Below are 15,753 nucleotides of genomic sequence, written 5' to 3'. Positions count from 1 at the left end.
CTCTTGGTCCTTAACTGCCATTTTGATCTGATGGTAACCAGAGTAAGCATCCAGAAAACTCACACGCTCACAACCTGCCGTAGCATCAATAATTTGATCAATACGGGGGAGAGCAAAAGGATCAGCTGGGCAAGCCTTGTTTAAATCCGTATAATCCACACACATACTCCAGGTGCCGTTCTTCTTGAGCACGAGCACGGGGTTAGCTAGCCATTCCGGATGAAAGACTTCAACGATGAACCCCGGCCGCCAAGAGCCGGGCTACTTCCTCACCAATGGCTTTCCGCCTCTCCTCGTTAAACCGCCGGAGAAATTGCTTGACTGGCTTGAATTTTGGATCAATATTAAGAGTGTGCTCAGCGAGTTCTCTCGGTACACCCGGCATGTCCGAAGGTTTCCATGCAAAGATGACCCGGTTCTCACGGATGAACTCGATGAGCGCGCTTTTCTATTTAGGATCCAGATTGGCACTGATGCTGAACTGCTTAGATGAGTCGCCTGGAACAAAGTCAATAAGCTTAGTCTCATCGGCCGACTTAAATTTCATTACCGGCTCATGTTCCGTGGTCGGCTTTTTCAAAGACGTCATATCTGCCGGGTCAACATTATCCTTGTAAAACTTTAATTCCTCTGTCGCACAAACAGATTCAGCGTAAGCAACGTCACCTTCCACGCACTCCAAAGCTATCTTTCGGCTGCCACGAATCGTAATGGTCCCGTTGTGACCCGGCATCTTGAGCTGCAAATATACGTAACACGGCCGTGCCATGGACTTGGCGTAAGCCGGCCGCCCAAATAAAGCATGGTACGGGCTTCTGATCTTGACTACCTCAAAAGTAAGTTTTTCCGCCCTGGAGTTGTACTCATCTCCAAAGGCTACTTCCAGCTCGATCTTACCAACTGGATACGCCGACTTACCGGGCACCACGCCATGGAAAACAGTATTGGACTGCTTGAGGTTTTTATCAGTTAATCCCATACGACGGAAGGTCTCATAATAGAGGATGTTGATGCTACTACCTCCGTCCATGAGTACCTTAGTGAATTTATACCCACCAACCTGAGGAGCCACCACCAAGGCCAGGTGACCCGGATTATCAACCCGGGGAGGGTGATCTTCCCTACTCCATATAATTGGCTGCTCAGACCATCGCAAGTAACGTGGAACTGCCGGCTCAACGGCGTTCACAGCCCTCTTATGAAGCTTCTGGTCTCGCTTGCACAAACTGGTAGTAAACACATGATACTGTCCACTATTGAGCTGCTTTGGATGGGTCTGGTATCCCCCTGCTGCTGCTGCTGATTACCCTGGCCAGATTGCTGGTTAAAACCACCTTGATTACCTTGAGAATTCTGAAAATTGGAATTTGAACCGTCGGTCGGGCCATGAAAGACGCCGCCACCTGAGCCGCCGCCCTGCCCATTGTTACCGTTGAACATGTTGGAATTCTTGAAAGCTTTCATGATCGCGCAGTCTTTCCATAGATGAGTGGCCGGCTTCTCCCTAGAGCCATGCCTTGGACAGGGCTCATTTAACAATTGCTCAAGCATCGGGCCTGACCCGCCAGACCGGGGAGGTGGTCTCCCCTTACGTCGATGATTGTTACCCTGCGCGTTGGTGTTAGCCACAAACTCAATACCATCATCAGCTTACGTTTATTACCCCCTTGACTCGCCGGGTTATGCTGAGGGCCCTTGCCGTTGCCATTCTTCTTTCCCTTCCCTGTCTTTTCATCATCAGACGCGGGATCCTTGGTACTATCAGAGTCGGCGTACTTGACCAGAGCCGCCATCAGCGTACCCATATCGTTGCAATCGCGCTTGAGCCGCCCAAGCTTCATTTTCAGGGGCGCAAAACGACAATTTTGCTCCAACATTAAGACTGCAGAGCCGGCATCGATCTTATCAGACAAGTGTATTATTTCCTTGACCCGGCGTACCCAATGGGTTGTAGATTCGCCTTCTTGCTGCTTGCAGCTAGTCAAATCCACAATTGACATAGATTGCTTACATGTATCTTTGAAGTTTTGGATGAACCGGGCTTTCAGCTCTGCCCATGACCCGATGGAATTAGGTGGCAGTCCCTTCAACCAAGTGCGGGCAGTCCCATCCAACATCATGGTGAAGTATTTGGCCATCGCCGCTTCACTGACCTCCAGCAACTCCATAGCCATCTCGTAGCTTTATCCATGCTCCGGGCTATAAATCAGCCGTGTAATTAGGTACCTTCCTAGGTCCTTTGAAATCTTTGGGCAGACGTTCGTTACGGAGAGCCGGCACCAGACAAGGGACACCGCCGGTCCTCGTAGCTACGCCTGCCTCGATAGAAGCCGTTGGGTAAACCGGAAAAGGCTGGTAAGCTGTCAGCTGAGCCGCCTGCTCAGCCTCTTGACGTGCTCTGTCTTGATCTACTGCGTTAAAGGCTCCATTATGCGCCGGGCCATGCCCACCTGGCAAGTCACGGCACCGGACGTTGCTTGAGCCGGCCGCTGAAACCATGTGTCTGCTATAACTTGGGCTCCGGTTTGGACGAGGGGTTGAATGAATCATGTCCCGGCTATATGAATATGCCTCCTGTTGTGCCAAAGCCGTCTGAAGAAGTTCTCTGACCCTGCGGGTTTCGACCGCCGTTGGAGAATCGCCCTCGACCGGGAGAGCCGCCAGTCGTGCCGCTGCAGCGATCGTGTTTTCCAATGGGTTAGAATAATGACCCGGTGGTATTGGTACGTATCGAGGTGGGGCAGTATTCACACGGGGAGGCCCATGGATCCGACGGCCCGTGAAGGGCCATGGTCGGGCGAGTTGGCCCCCGTTTGAACGATATAGCATATTCAAAGAATTATCCTACTCAATACTATACAACAAAGAGATCAAGGCATAGAAAGGTAGAATAATCCTACACTATACAATAAAGAAATTACAGCCGATTATACCCACTGGGCATTATGGTTCAGCACAGGTGATAATAAAGCATACACAAGCAACAAATTACATACACTGGGCAAATACAGCTCATACATCATGGACGCGCATCAACTTAACTCCATTTGAACTATAATCTCTTCAGAAAATAGGATTGGGGATTCAGATAGCACAAATTTCAGTCTGCAAAATCTCCAATTCCTTCATGGTTACCTCAGTGTCTTGTTTCATTTTTTTGACTCCTGCATCTAATACCTGCATGTCCAGTCTCAACTTGTTGATTATACGTTGACAATCATGTACACGTTGTCTTGCCACCTCTAGTTGATGCTCGAGAACATCAGCACATTCCAATTCCAATCCATAATCATTCGGTAACAGCCATGCCGCACTGCTCGTAGATCTTTGTGTTGATGTCACTTCATCCTGAAATGTTTCTGTAAGTACACATGACTAGGGCAAAAATATAGTTACAACAGTGAAGCGAACAAGACACTATTTTGTACTACATGGCAAAACAGGACTAACAATAATGTTACACGTCACTTTCAAAAAAAAATTGTTACACGTCATGAAGCATAAGCAGGTGTTATTTTAAAAATTATAAAAAATATAGTCTGTGCAGCCTGCATACAGAAATCCCTCTTAGCTCACCAGAGGAGCATGATGTTGGGGCCCAATCGAAAACACAGACAAGTTACAAATTTAGACAACACGTTGCGTATAAGTAAGCAAGCAGTTGGCCATTCTGTGCCTCAATTAAAGTCTTAGGGAGCATAATGAACAGCAGAGGGTTTCATACAAACATACTACAACAGGCAAAACTATGCAATCATTAGCGTAGTATAAACTAGATTGTGAGCCTCATGCAATAATAGTTGGTTAATAGACTTCAAAGCTTTAGGCACACTTCGGTAGAGTAATTAAATGGTAAGGCCTTTAATTATGTCAACTAATAGTGATACAAGTACCGAACATCAGGCATGATTATTTGGGCATCTCATTAACTGAGGACAAATAAAGCAATTGAAAAGAGAAAATTAACTATGCCTGAAACAAACAAGGAATTGAACTGTTGAGTTGCATACAGTGACTTACCTTAGCAGGTTGAAGAGGCTCAGCGCAGCTCCTACTTCTCTTGCAAGGCTCCTTCCTAACATCTTGTACTTGGAAATCCTCAATCTTATCTTCATTGCACCCCCTCTGCAAGGTGACACAAACTAGTTACTCGTCTCCTTGAAAGATAAATATGCATACTTTCCAGTCTGTGAACATAAAAGGATGAGATTATAACAAAACAACACCACATAATGAAACATGCCGCATCTCTTGCACTTGCACACAATGAAATGAGCATTTACTATGTCTGCACTATGTAAAAACTAGGCATACCTTCGAACTGGATCTCCAGGTACTCTTGGAGAGCCTACTGTAGTGTACAGCCAAACCTTTATGTCACCTATGAGTTAGACAAGGCCCCACTACAGCAGCCCTTAGTGTTTAAATCATTGACAAGCTCTGTTAGAGTGGTAGGTCAAGAATAGCAAGTAATCAAAGCAAACAGTCCTAGTATGGCTGGCTGATGCAAACAAGCAATTGAACAGATGTGTGAGCAAATCTTACATATCAAGAAAAGAAGCAAAGAAGGAGGCTTAAAGACCATCACTTGACTGACCAGATTTAAGGGGCATTTAAACATCATGTGCAACGTATGAACTAACATAAACATTGCATATTCCAGATTCTACAATGGAATGCACATGTATTAGGTTATGCCATGTATGATGATGCCTAAATGTACAGATAGCAGGCAGGAGTGATTCATCATTGCACGCACAATTGAATTGCAGGTTAAGGGCCAGTTCGATTCCGCCTTTTCAAGGCATATTGTCAAAATAAGCCATAAAAGATGTAAAGAAGTCATTTTTGAGTTATGGGCTTAGGCTTAACTAATTTCGCTTTGGAGGGGGGTGTTTCGGGTAGAACCTCACTAAAAATTGAAGGGAAGGGGAATAGTGAAATGACTCTGTTGTCTGCCTATATTACACTCAAAATGCAACTGCTGACGCCCGTGTCACACCTGACCCTCAAGTAAAAACAAACACGCAAGCATTCATTGCCCTGCCCGCTTGCATCTCCTCTCCCCTTTCCCTCTACCTCGATCCCCTACATGCAGCACTAGGGTACCTCCAGCGAGCCATCGCCACTGGTCCCATCTGGCCTGGTCCTCGACGATGCTATGTCCAGCTAGGCTACATGGCTGGCGGGTAGGGGCAAATCTCCCTGGCTGCTCCTCCCTCTGGCGCCGCCCCTCATTCTCATGGTCTCCAGCAGCTGCTCCACTGTGGTTCGTCCAACGCACTACTCCGACGGGTGCTGCGCAACTACGGCTGATGCCACACTGCGGCAGAAGGCACCTTATTCCCCCTCCCGTCCTCCCAGGCCATGGCCTTGAGGTGCTGTTGAAGGATGAGCTCATCCAACAAGGTGAGGATCTCCTCTGGTTTTTTGCCAAATTTTCATTCTGATCCACTATACGATGAATTGCTATGAGCTGCTTCTGCTGCTGCTATATGATGCATTGCTATGAGCTGCTCCTGCTGCTGCTATATGATGAATTGCTATGAGTTGCTGCTGCTGCTGTATGATGAGTTGCTATGAGCTGCTGCTGCTGCTATATGATGAATTGCTATGAGCTGCTGCTGCTGCTGCTCTATGATGAGTTGCTACAAGCTGCTCCTGCTGCTGCTATATGATGAATTGCTATGAGCTGCTCCTGCTGCTGCTATATGATGAATTGCTATGAGCTGCTCCTGGTGCTGCTATATGATGAATTGCTATGAGCTGCTGCTGGTATATGATGAATTGCAGACTGCTGCTGCTGTATGATGAGTTGCTATGAGCTGCTGCTGCTGCTATACGATGCTTTCAGGTGGTGCTGCTATACGATAATAACCAGCCACTTGGACCATCGAATTTCAATAAATAATTGTTCTTCATTTAAATGTGGGTCATGCGTTCTTCGTTTAAATTAGGCAATGGGATCTCTATGGAAAACATTGACCAAAGTAGATTGTGCCAAGTAGATGGTATCTTTGTATTTGCATTTTGAGCAAATAGTGATGGTCTGTTTTCCTATCATATTAATTACTGCACTGGGTTCAATTTGTGATGTTTGCAAGTCAAATTAATTTCCATATGGGCAGCAAAATGAAAAAAATATAATGCAACCTAGACTTTCCACTGATCATGCCAAAGATAAGCTGAAAACGAAATGAAAAGAACTGGTTGGCTTATTACATGGAGCTTATATTCACAGGTGCTTATTTTCTTAGGATAACTCGTAATAACTGTCCCTAAGAAACTTGGCTAATAGAACTGGCATACAAATAACATGTCACGATGATTGCAATGGAGGAGTGACGTACCATAGCACACTGTATAGGCTCACCGCTGCCTCTCCTTTTTTTGCGATGTTCCATGAAATTGCCACATACATCTTGTACTTTTTCATTGTGTAACCCAATCTGCAAGTTGACACGGCTAATTTCAGACATCTCTACATGATACTACATTGCATATCCCTTGCGCATATTTAAACCACCAATTAACGATTGTGTGCGTACCATAAACTAGCCATGACTCTGTATGCTGGACTAGCAGGCACTCTAAGGGAGCCTAATGTAGTGCACTGGAATTCCTACATGCCACCTACGATTTTGTGTAATGTACTGCCCCTGTTCCTAAATATATGTCTTTGTAGAGATTCCAGTATGGACCACATACAGATGTATATAGATGCATGTTCGAGTGTAGATTCACTCATTTTGCTCCGTATGTAGCCTATAGTCGAATCTCTAGAAAGACTTATATTTAGGAACGGAGGTACGAGGTAGTATCATGTATGACATCTACATATCTAATTTAGCAGCCTGTAGTAGAAATCATTGTCTGCACAAAGGGATTACTGGTCGAAAATCCTAGCAAAGCACGCTGGCAGGCACAGAACAATACAAGAGAGAGAGAGAGAGACGCGCTTACAAGATCATAGCAATGCCTCAGTCCAGGATCTTGGTTGGCCAAGCTGTTAGATCCAGAAGAAACATCGTCCTTCTAGTTTTTGCCAGCTGCATAACAGGTAACAGCGACCGGTTAGTATATTTGAAGTACATCGGGCAGGTGATGCTGGACGGGTTTAAAGGTGACAAGTACCTAGGCCGTGGCGGGTGCTTGGCATCTCTCCAGACGGTGGGAATCAGGTTAGAAACGTCGAGGGTGATGACGCTGCACTGGCTATTGGGGTCCGGTAAGGAGATCTAGAACCGTCGAGTAGGGTGTTTGTGGAGCGGCTCCGATAGGGTGGAGTACGGTGTGGGTGAAGCGGATCTGTGGCCGTGGACGAGGGCGTAGGTGAAGCTGCTCCGGTGGTTGGGTTAAGGATGGTGTCGACGACGCGGATCTGCGGCCGTGGACGGGGCGTCAGAAGCTGCTCCGGTGGTTGGGTTAAGGATGGTGTCGACGATCCGGATCTGCGGCCGTGGACGGGGCGTCAGAAGCTGCTCCGGTGGTTGGGTTAAGGATGGTGTCGACGATGCGGATCTGCGGCCGTGGACGGGGCGTCATAAGCTGCTCCGGTGGTTGGGTTAAGGGTGGTGTCGATGATGCGGATCTGCGGCCGTGGACGGGGCGTCAAAAGCTGCTCCGGTAGGTTGGATGAGGGTGCGAGGAAGCGGATCTGAGGCCGTGGACTTGTGAGTTGGCAAAGCGGCCCCAGTAGGGTTGAGAATGGTATAGGCGAAGCTACTCCGGTAGGGTTGACGATGGTGTCGGTGAAGCGGCTCTAGTAGGGTTGAGGAAGGTGTCGGCGAAGCGGCTCCGGTAGGGTTGAGGAAGGTGTCGGCGAAGAGGATCAGAGGCCGTCGACGGGGGCGTCGGTGGGGCGGCTCCGGGGGGTGTGGACGAAGCGTCTCCGGTGGGGCGGCTCCGGGGGGTGTGGACAAAGCGTCTCCGGTGGGGAGTACGAATGAGCCGCTGCAGATGCGTGGCGGTTGATGAGAGTACCGGCGAAGCAGATCCGGTGCCGTGGACAAGGCCGACACTGAATGGGCTGTGGTACAGTGGTGGATGAGCAGTCTACTTGTTTCTAGGGGAGGTGGGAGGGGTAGATGCGGCCGCAGAAGCAGATCCGGCGAGGTGGACGCCGCTGGCAGTGAATGGGCTATGGTACACCGGTGGATGAGCAGTCTAGGGTTTCGAGAGGGGAGGGGAGAAAGGGCGATGAAGTACGGACGACGTGATGTAAGATGCTCTGGTGCTGTGGAGTTGGTCGTTTTTGCGGGAGGGGGAGAGGAAATGGGGGTGTCGTGTAGTGGGGGAACCGGAAGTTACCAAAGCAGCCCCGACCTATCATGTAGATGAGGGCGGTATTATAACTGTTGGTCTCCGTGCACCAAGGACAAAAGGGGGATTTCGCATGCTAAAGACTAAGGTGGCGGAAATTTTAGAAGGAGGCGGGAGATTTTGCCGCCCGCGGGATCGGTTTCAACTAATTTTCGACCGTGCTAGCGGGAAGGTCGTGCTAGACTGTGTACACGGGGCACGCGTCAAAAGTTAATAACTGGTGTGAAGTCCACCCCAGAAAAAAAGACAATAACTCAGGATGATGCGCCGATAACTTGGACATTCACACAGGCGCGGCCAATCGTACGGGTGTAGTGGCGCGTTCACAAAAAAGGGATCAAACGCTCAGCCTATGTATTTCTCGTGTAAATAGATAATTTAGTGCCATTGGTTATTTACTTTAAACATAATGCATTGACGTGTTAGTGTAGAGGCGCACAAAAAGAAATGGATATTGTAGTCAGCTACTTAAAAGTGTTACCTCATATGATTACATAGCCTCCATTTCATAAATTGCGTACCCGTTGAATTCATATATGAATATTACATATATTACTTCAAAATAGAAACTTAAATCATCCAAGACTAATGAATTTGAATGCAAGAGTAACAATGGTGCATATACATGATAGCTACATTGGTTGTTTGAAGAAACATCACTGTAACTTTGGCATGCACAACTGAAAAGGTTTATTTAAATATTAAAAAAATGTGATATGTGAGTGTCCAATCTTTATAGCGTTGAATCGATATTGTACCTTTGGCCACGATACGAAGTAGATATTGACTTATGTTCAAGCGATGCACGTCCACGATCGCTAGATAGTGATACGTGAATGAATTGTGCAATCTCTCACACACGCATACATATCTCATTTCCCTGTGGGCATCGGAATCACACACGCACACTTCATGTATTTCTCTCCCTCCGTCAGGGTTAAATTCGTCTTTCTACCCCGTCCTACAAGTCTCTCACACAGAAACACACACGCTCTCTATGTCTAACACGCCCACCCCTTTAATTCCGCCCACCCACAACCACTAATGTCTCAAAGTATAATAATGTCTCTCACACATATGCTATCTACCTATCCCTTAATATAGCTAGATATGTGTCACACAAACTCCTTTTCCCTACTAGCAAGATGCCCATGCGTTGCATGGAACATCAAGATGCATTTGTATGAGAAGTTTATCTTGTGAGAGAAAAGGATGAACGAGGGAATGCCTTATTTGCAAATGCGGAGAGGGGTGTGGGTATCTTTTTGCAAAATTCCCATAGTTTCCTTCCTGTCCGTCGGATATAAATCGGATGGCCTATATTGCAGGATGGCAGGAACACCATCATCACCAACTCTGTTTTTTATAAGAGTAGAGATATGTGAGTGCCACTGCCCACCCCCCCACACACACCCACACTTCCCAACACCGAAGGAGTAGGGTGACACCTCGATCTTGATACTAATCTATCGACTGACTTCTCTCTCAAACATACACACACACACACACTACCCGGCACCGAAGGAGTAGGGTGGCACATCGATCTTGATAATAATCTATCTACTCCTCTTTCAAACACACACACACACACACACTTGCTAGTTGTGCCTCTGTGCCTACCGCGCACACTCTCGATACGTCTTTCTCTCCCTCCCCCCCCCCCAACAATGACAGCAGAAGGGTGACAACTCGATCTGATCATAATGTGTCAATTGGTTTCTCTCTCAAACATTGTGTCTCGGTGCCTCGCTCGGTAGCCCCCTCGATATGTAGACTTCTCGCGCGCGCACAGCTGTAGTGACGATGACGCTGAACCCAGTGTGCCTTGTTTTTACCAGCCTCATGTGATAGTTTTCACCCTATTTTCTGTTAATTAACAAGGCAACCTTTTATTTGTTACTACTAGTGAATCTGAAATCATTCGGGGCAGACATAAAATATATCACTTCAACCCAATTATCGCAGCAACTATTTTAAAAGAAATTAGCTAGCTGCCCGTGCACAGAACATCAAGATGCATTTGTATGAGTAGTTTATCTTGTGAGAGAAAAGGTTGAACGAGGGAAGGCCTTATTTGCGAACGTGGAGAGACGTGTGGGTATATTTCTGCAAATTGCCATAGTTTCTTTCCTATCCGTTAGATATAAATCCGATGGCCTATATTGCAGTATGGCACGCACACCATCATCACCAACTCTGTTTTCTACTCCCTCCGTCCGAAAATACTTGTCATCAAAATGGATAAAAAGATATGTATCTAAAACTAAAACACGTCTAGATACATTTCCTTTTATCCATTTTGATGACAAGTATTTCCGGACGGAGGGAGTATTTGTCTTTTTAGAGATTTCAACAAGTGACTATGACCGGACCTTACCAACATACTCAAAAAAGTAGTCCATAATTTTGATGTTACCCTCTTTTCTTGGCGGTGCAGTGCCATCTGGATACCTCATAAATAAATCAAGGACAAATATGACCCCTTCCTGAAAAGACATACGGAGCAAAATGAGTGAATCTACACTCTAAAATATGTCTACATACACATCCGTATGTGGTAGTCCATTTGAAATCTGAAAAAGACAAATATTTAGGAACGAATGGAGTATATATAAGAGTAGACATGGAGATATATCTCCAGCATGGTCTACAACAAAAATGTGCTGGGCTGGTTAGCGCCGGATGCTCGCAACACGATGACATGAGTTCGAATTCTGTCTTTTAACTTTATATTTTTATATTATATATTACTCTACTTATTTAATATATACTTCTTTCGCTACTGTACTGACAGTGGAACCCACAGAGTACTTAGAATACAAGATTAAGGATGGACTTGTTTCTTTTTAACTTTCTGTACGAAGCTGTAGCCACCCTGCAAGTCACGTGTACACTGTACATGCAATTAACTTTTTATAGAGGGACAATCATACAGGCAATTAACTCAAATGGATTGGATGTCACTCTATTATTTCCAGCATAAAGAGCATCTCCAACGGCAGCCGGCAAATTTCCTCCCGCTTCCTTAAGCGGAGGACGACATCAAACGCCAGCGGCATACATTTTTACAACTCTAACCAACCAGATGAAATTCGTGCAAACACGGACTGATTTCATATAAGCATGAAGGATTTCGTATAAAAAATCCAGATCTTCATATAAACATGATGGATTTCATTACATTTACATGAACTAAGAGGTGCCAATCCGGCTCTCTTGTATAATTAATACTCCCTCCGTCCGGAAATACTTGTCCTAGAAATGGATGTATCTAGACTTATTTTAGTTCTAAATGGCCGCCCGCGGATCCCTTTGTCTTCCTCATGTCCGTCAGACACTTGCGGGGTCGACGAAGGTCCTCGGAAGAGACGAAGCAGCAAAGAAACCACCTGAATCCGCGGTCGTCGCCTCGGCGGTGGCCTTCATGGGTCCCAAGTGGCGGCGGCCTCCCGTGTTCTACTTCTCCTCGATGATGGCAGCGGACACGGAGAAGCTGGCCACCGACTCGTCGCTCTCCACGCACCCGGCTTCTGTCTCTGCCTGCATGGCGCTGCCGCAGGCACGGGAGGCGCGGCCACCGCAGACACTGGTGGCGCGGTACGACGCGGCAGCGACGGCGCCCGTACCGGCGTGCTAGCCGCTGTGCCGGCGTGGAGCAACTCGCCACTCCTCATCGAACTGAACTGGAGCGGCGAGTTGCTGAACCACACGCCTGCTTGGGGCGGCAACTGGCTCCGTTGGGCCAAGCGAGGTTGGTGAAGCACCGAGCGGCCTCGCCCGTATCCGGAGGGCTCGGCGGGCCACCCAGTCGGGTAATATGCTGGAGAACGGCTCATCGGAAGCCATCGGAAGAGTGGAGAAAATGGTGAAGGAGGAGATGGGGGAGCGGCGGAGGGGTGAGATTCTTGCCCGCTGTCTGTCTGGCCTCGTGTAAATAGAGGGCGGACGGTAGGAGCTTGGCCGGCGTCTGGCCTCGTTTAAACTGAGGGCGGACGGTAGGAGCTTGGCCGGCGTCTGGCCTCGTTTAAACTGAGGGTGGATGGGAGGAGCTCGGCCGGTGTTGCGTTTAATTCCGGCCCGCTCATGAATGGACGTGTGGCAGGAGTAGGATTCTCGGTTTGCATGCGGGTTTAACGGAGGGGTTTAATGGAGGCGCCAGGCGTGCAGCGGGCGGCGCAGTACTATTCGATTTGACAGCAGTAATGAGCCGTCAAATCACAAAGGCCCTCGCCTCTCGTGAAACCGACCGAGCTAGACTGCCCCGCCCTCTAGCCTTTTAAAAAATGTATATGCTCCACTTTTGTACAGTAGTAGTATCGATGGATTGCGCCATGGAGCAAAACTTGAAATTAAAAAAAAGGTGGTACATATAGAGAGCGCTCGTCGCCAAATTATGCATATAGTACTATTAAAAAGGCTTGTCACAATAATGGTGTCCAGCACAAGTGCACAACCCACCCCTCAACTAAGCACCCTGGAATTCTTTGACAAAACTAAGCACCCTGAAATTCTTTGACAACTAAACTGCTGGCTATATGATGTTGGCCATATATATTGTACATATATAATGTGAAGAAACGAGTGGTAGTACTATACCAACTAAAAGATGAAATGTAAGAAATACTAGTATGTACGTACTGAAGAGTTAAAGTAACAAGAAGAAACATAACATAGTTTTGCTGGGGGCTCAGCACAACACACCCCTCAAATTAAATTAAGCACACATGAAATTAAACTTTGCAACTATTCCGGTAGACACTGCATTAGAACCACCATGAGCAATGACACTGCCACCTTACTCGGAGTCCTCGTCCACGTCCTCGACTTCGTCCTCGACTTCGTCCTTGTCCCTCTTCCTCTTGGCCGATACTTCTTTGCTTGAACCGCACACTTGGCTGTTGCTCTTCATCCAACCCTTGTAGATATTGAAGCAAAGGTAGCCATCCATTGCAGCGTAGTGGATGTGGTCTATATCTAGTACATTCCGCTGCCATGCATGACGATGAAACGTGCATGGAGGTTTCTCCAGTTTACCGTACGAAGGATGAACCATGGCTCCTGCCAGGGTCAGCATTGAAGGCTGACGAGAGGACACCAGCCGATTCTTCTGGAGGTCGAAGGTGTTGCCTACAACGAGGCCTATCCGACGCAGGACTTCTTTGTCGTTACCAAAGTCTACAGTAACGAATTTGACTAGGTTGCTCTCGAGGAAGTCCTTAAAATCCTGGCACTGAACGTCGGCATGGCATATGTGGTAGACCAAGCATAAGTCATGCACGCAAACCTGGATCACGGCGGGCTTCTTCCTCTCTTCGTCCTTTAGATCCTTCTCTCGTCCCAGGACTGTGGTGTACTCAACATCTAGCCCAGCGACCCACTCATCATCTGAGTCTTCGAACATGCGTCTGAAGCGAGAAAGGCATCCTTTCACCGTCGCGGAAGAACGGGTGTAGATGACGTCGAACTCATCGCCGGTGATGGTTCTAACCTTGTACTCACCGCCGATCGGGGAGATTTGGGATGCCATGGATTTGGGAGGAGGGTTAGGATTAGTGGAACTGCCATAATGTGAATGGACGGGACGACTAGGAGCGAACCGCCGTAGTATTGAAGGACGTGCGGGGACGAGTAGGAGCGAACTGCCAGCGTGCGAATGGCAGGGTAGTGGCTTTCCATTCTCCCATGATTCGGGCTTCCGAGAGCCCTTGGATCTGAGATCGAACGGTTGCATGGCGTGATTCTAGACCTATGGGTGAATATCCTATCCTGGAGGGTTATTCTGCAAATTTTCAGCAACTTAGCATGCGACCGTTTGATCTCAGATCTAAGGGCTGCCAGCAGCCCGTATCGTGGTCACACCTACCACGTCCGTCGCGTAGCTCGTGTGGTCGCGCCCTTGGAGATTTAACACGGTGCGTTAGGGTATCTGATGTTGGCATGTCATACATAGTCATCACTTAGTCACTCATACTACAACAAGGTTTTGGCTATAAGTGTATTTTTTTTACTTCTCTCTATCTCTTTCTTCGTACTCCCTCCGTCCCATAATATAAGAACGTTTTTGACATTAGTGTAGTGCCAAAAACGTTCTTATATTATGGGACACAAGGAGTACTAGTATTTATTGCATTGCCAAGGAGTGACCTCTTCCAATGAAATGGTGTTGCTAAGTTTGCTTCATTTAATTAGCTATAGACTCAAAATTTTCTTTTCACCTAGGTACACGCGCTTAGCACCGTTTCTTCCTTGGGTCACCAAACTAGTCTCTCTCTTCTTGATCAACTTGCCACATCAGACTTTATGCCTATGTGGCAAGCTTAAGCACCTGTAGGAGCAAGTAATTACAATAGTGCGCTTTACATGGCATTTTTTCATATGTGGAGGAAAGAGAGGCAAGGAAAAAGTGGAGAAGTGGGCTCTCATGCAAGAGCCAGCCTCTACTACATGGTGGAGCATTGGGAGAGGCACCTGTATGGAGGTGGTCAGGAATCGGGAGACTCACGCCGGTCGTAGCGCCGCAGTTAAAATGACAATGGCAAGTCAAATCACGGGGCCCACCTGTCCAGCAGTAACTCGCTGTCAAATCACACAGCCCTACGTTTGCAGCAGCCTACTCCCTCGTCTTCTCGCGTCTCTGTCGAACCGACTAGGCGGAACTGCCCCGCCTACCGCACAGGAAAAGCCCGCGCAGTATACTCCCTCCGTCTAGGTGACCAAGGTGGAGAGGAAAACGAGAGAACTTAATGTTTAGTATTTGCTAAGGCTGGTTGTAATGGTACTAGCCTTAGCAATTTTGATGAGGTGTCATAGAATTAAATGAAGAAAGAGAGAGAGAGTTGAGTACTATGTGTCATACATGGCAATAAATAAAGTACTACATGATACTAATATATGATACATGGCACAGGAGTACTAAGTATTATTAATACAGTTTTGCTAGAACTGATCTAGATGAGATATAATTTGGTCTCATTCATCTTTTATAGCCATTGGATGTGATGCTATATAAGATGCGTGTGTGCTGACATGGGTTGTATTTGTTCTTGTGCAACGAACTGACCACTGCATGTCATGTTTGATAGTCTCAAGTCATTAAAAGCATACAAGCCCCACATCTCTTCTTGGTTGATTCCTCTATTTATGTCAAAAAATAAGAAACAACATGAGAGTTAATGCACCACGCCTATGTGTTTACTATTTGGTTTTCGTAAGATGACTTAATACTCACCTAGACGGAGGGAGTATTCGATTTGACAGCGGGCGGCGCAGTTCTCGATACGGCTTTAATGCAGACGAGGGAGGGAGTAGCGGTTCCCGATATGTTGAACGGCCAATGCATCCTCCTTCAGTTAATGCATGAGGGAAGTAATGGGAGGAGGTCCGGGAAAAGAGGCTGCACGATGTGAATGCAACGCAGTTTGCCCTCATTGT

The sequence above is a fragment of the Aegilops tauschii genome, chromosome 6, assembly GCF_002575655.3.
Source record: "Aegilops tauschii subsp. strangulata cultivar AL8/78 chromosome 6, Aet v6.0, whole genome shotgun sequence".
NCBI classification, from domain to species: Eukaryota; Viridiplantae; Streptophyta; class Magnoliopsida; order Poales; family Poaceae; genus Aegilops; species Aegilops tauschii.
The sequence above is the reverse complement of the archived record's forward strand: the minus strand, read 5'-3'. Positions refer to the sequence as shown.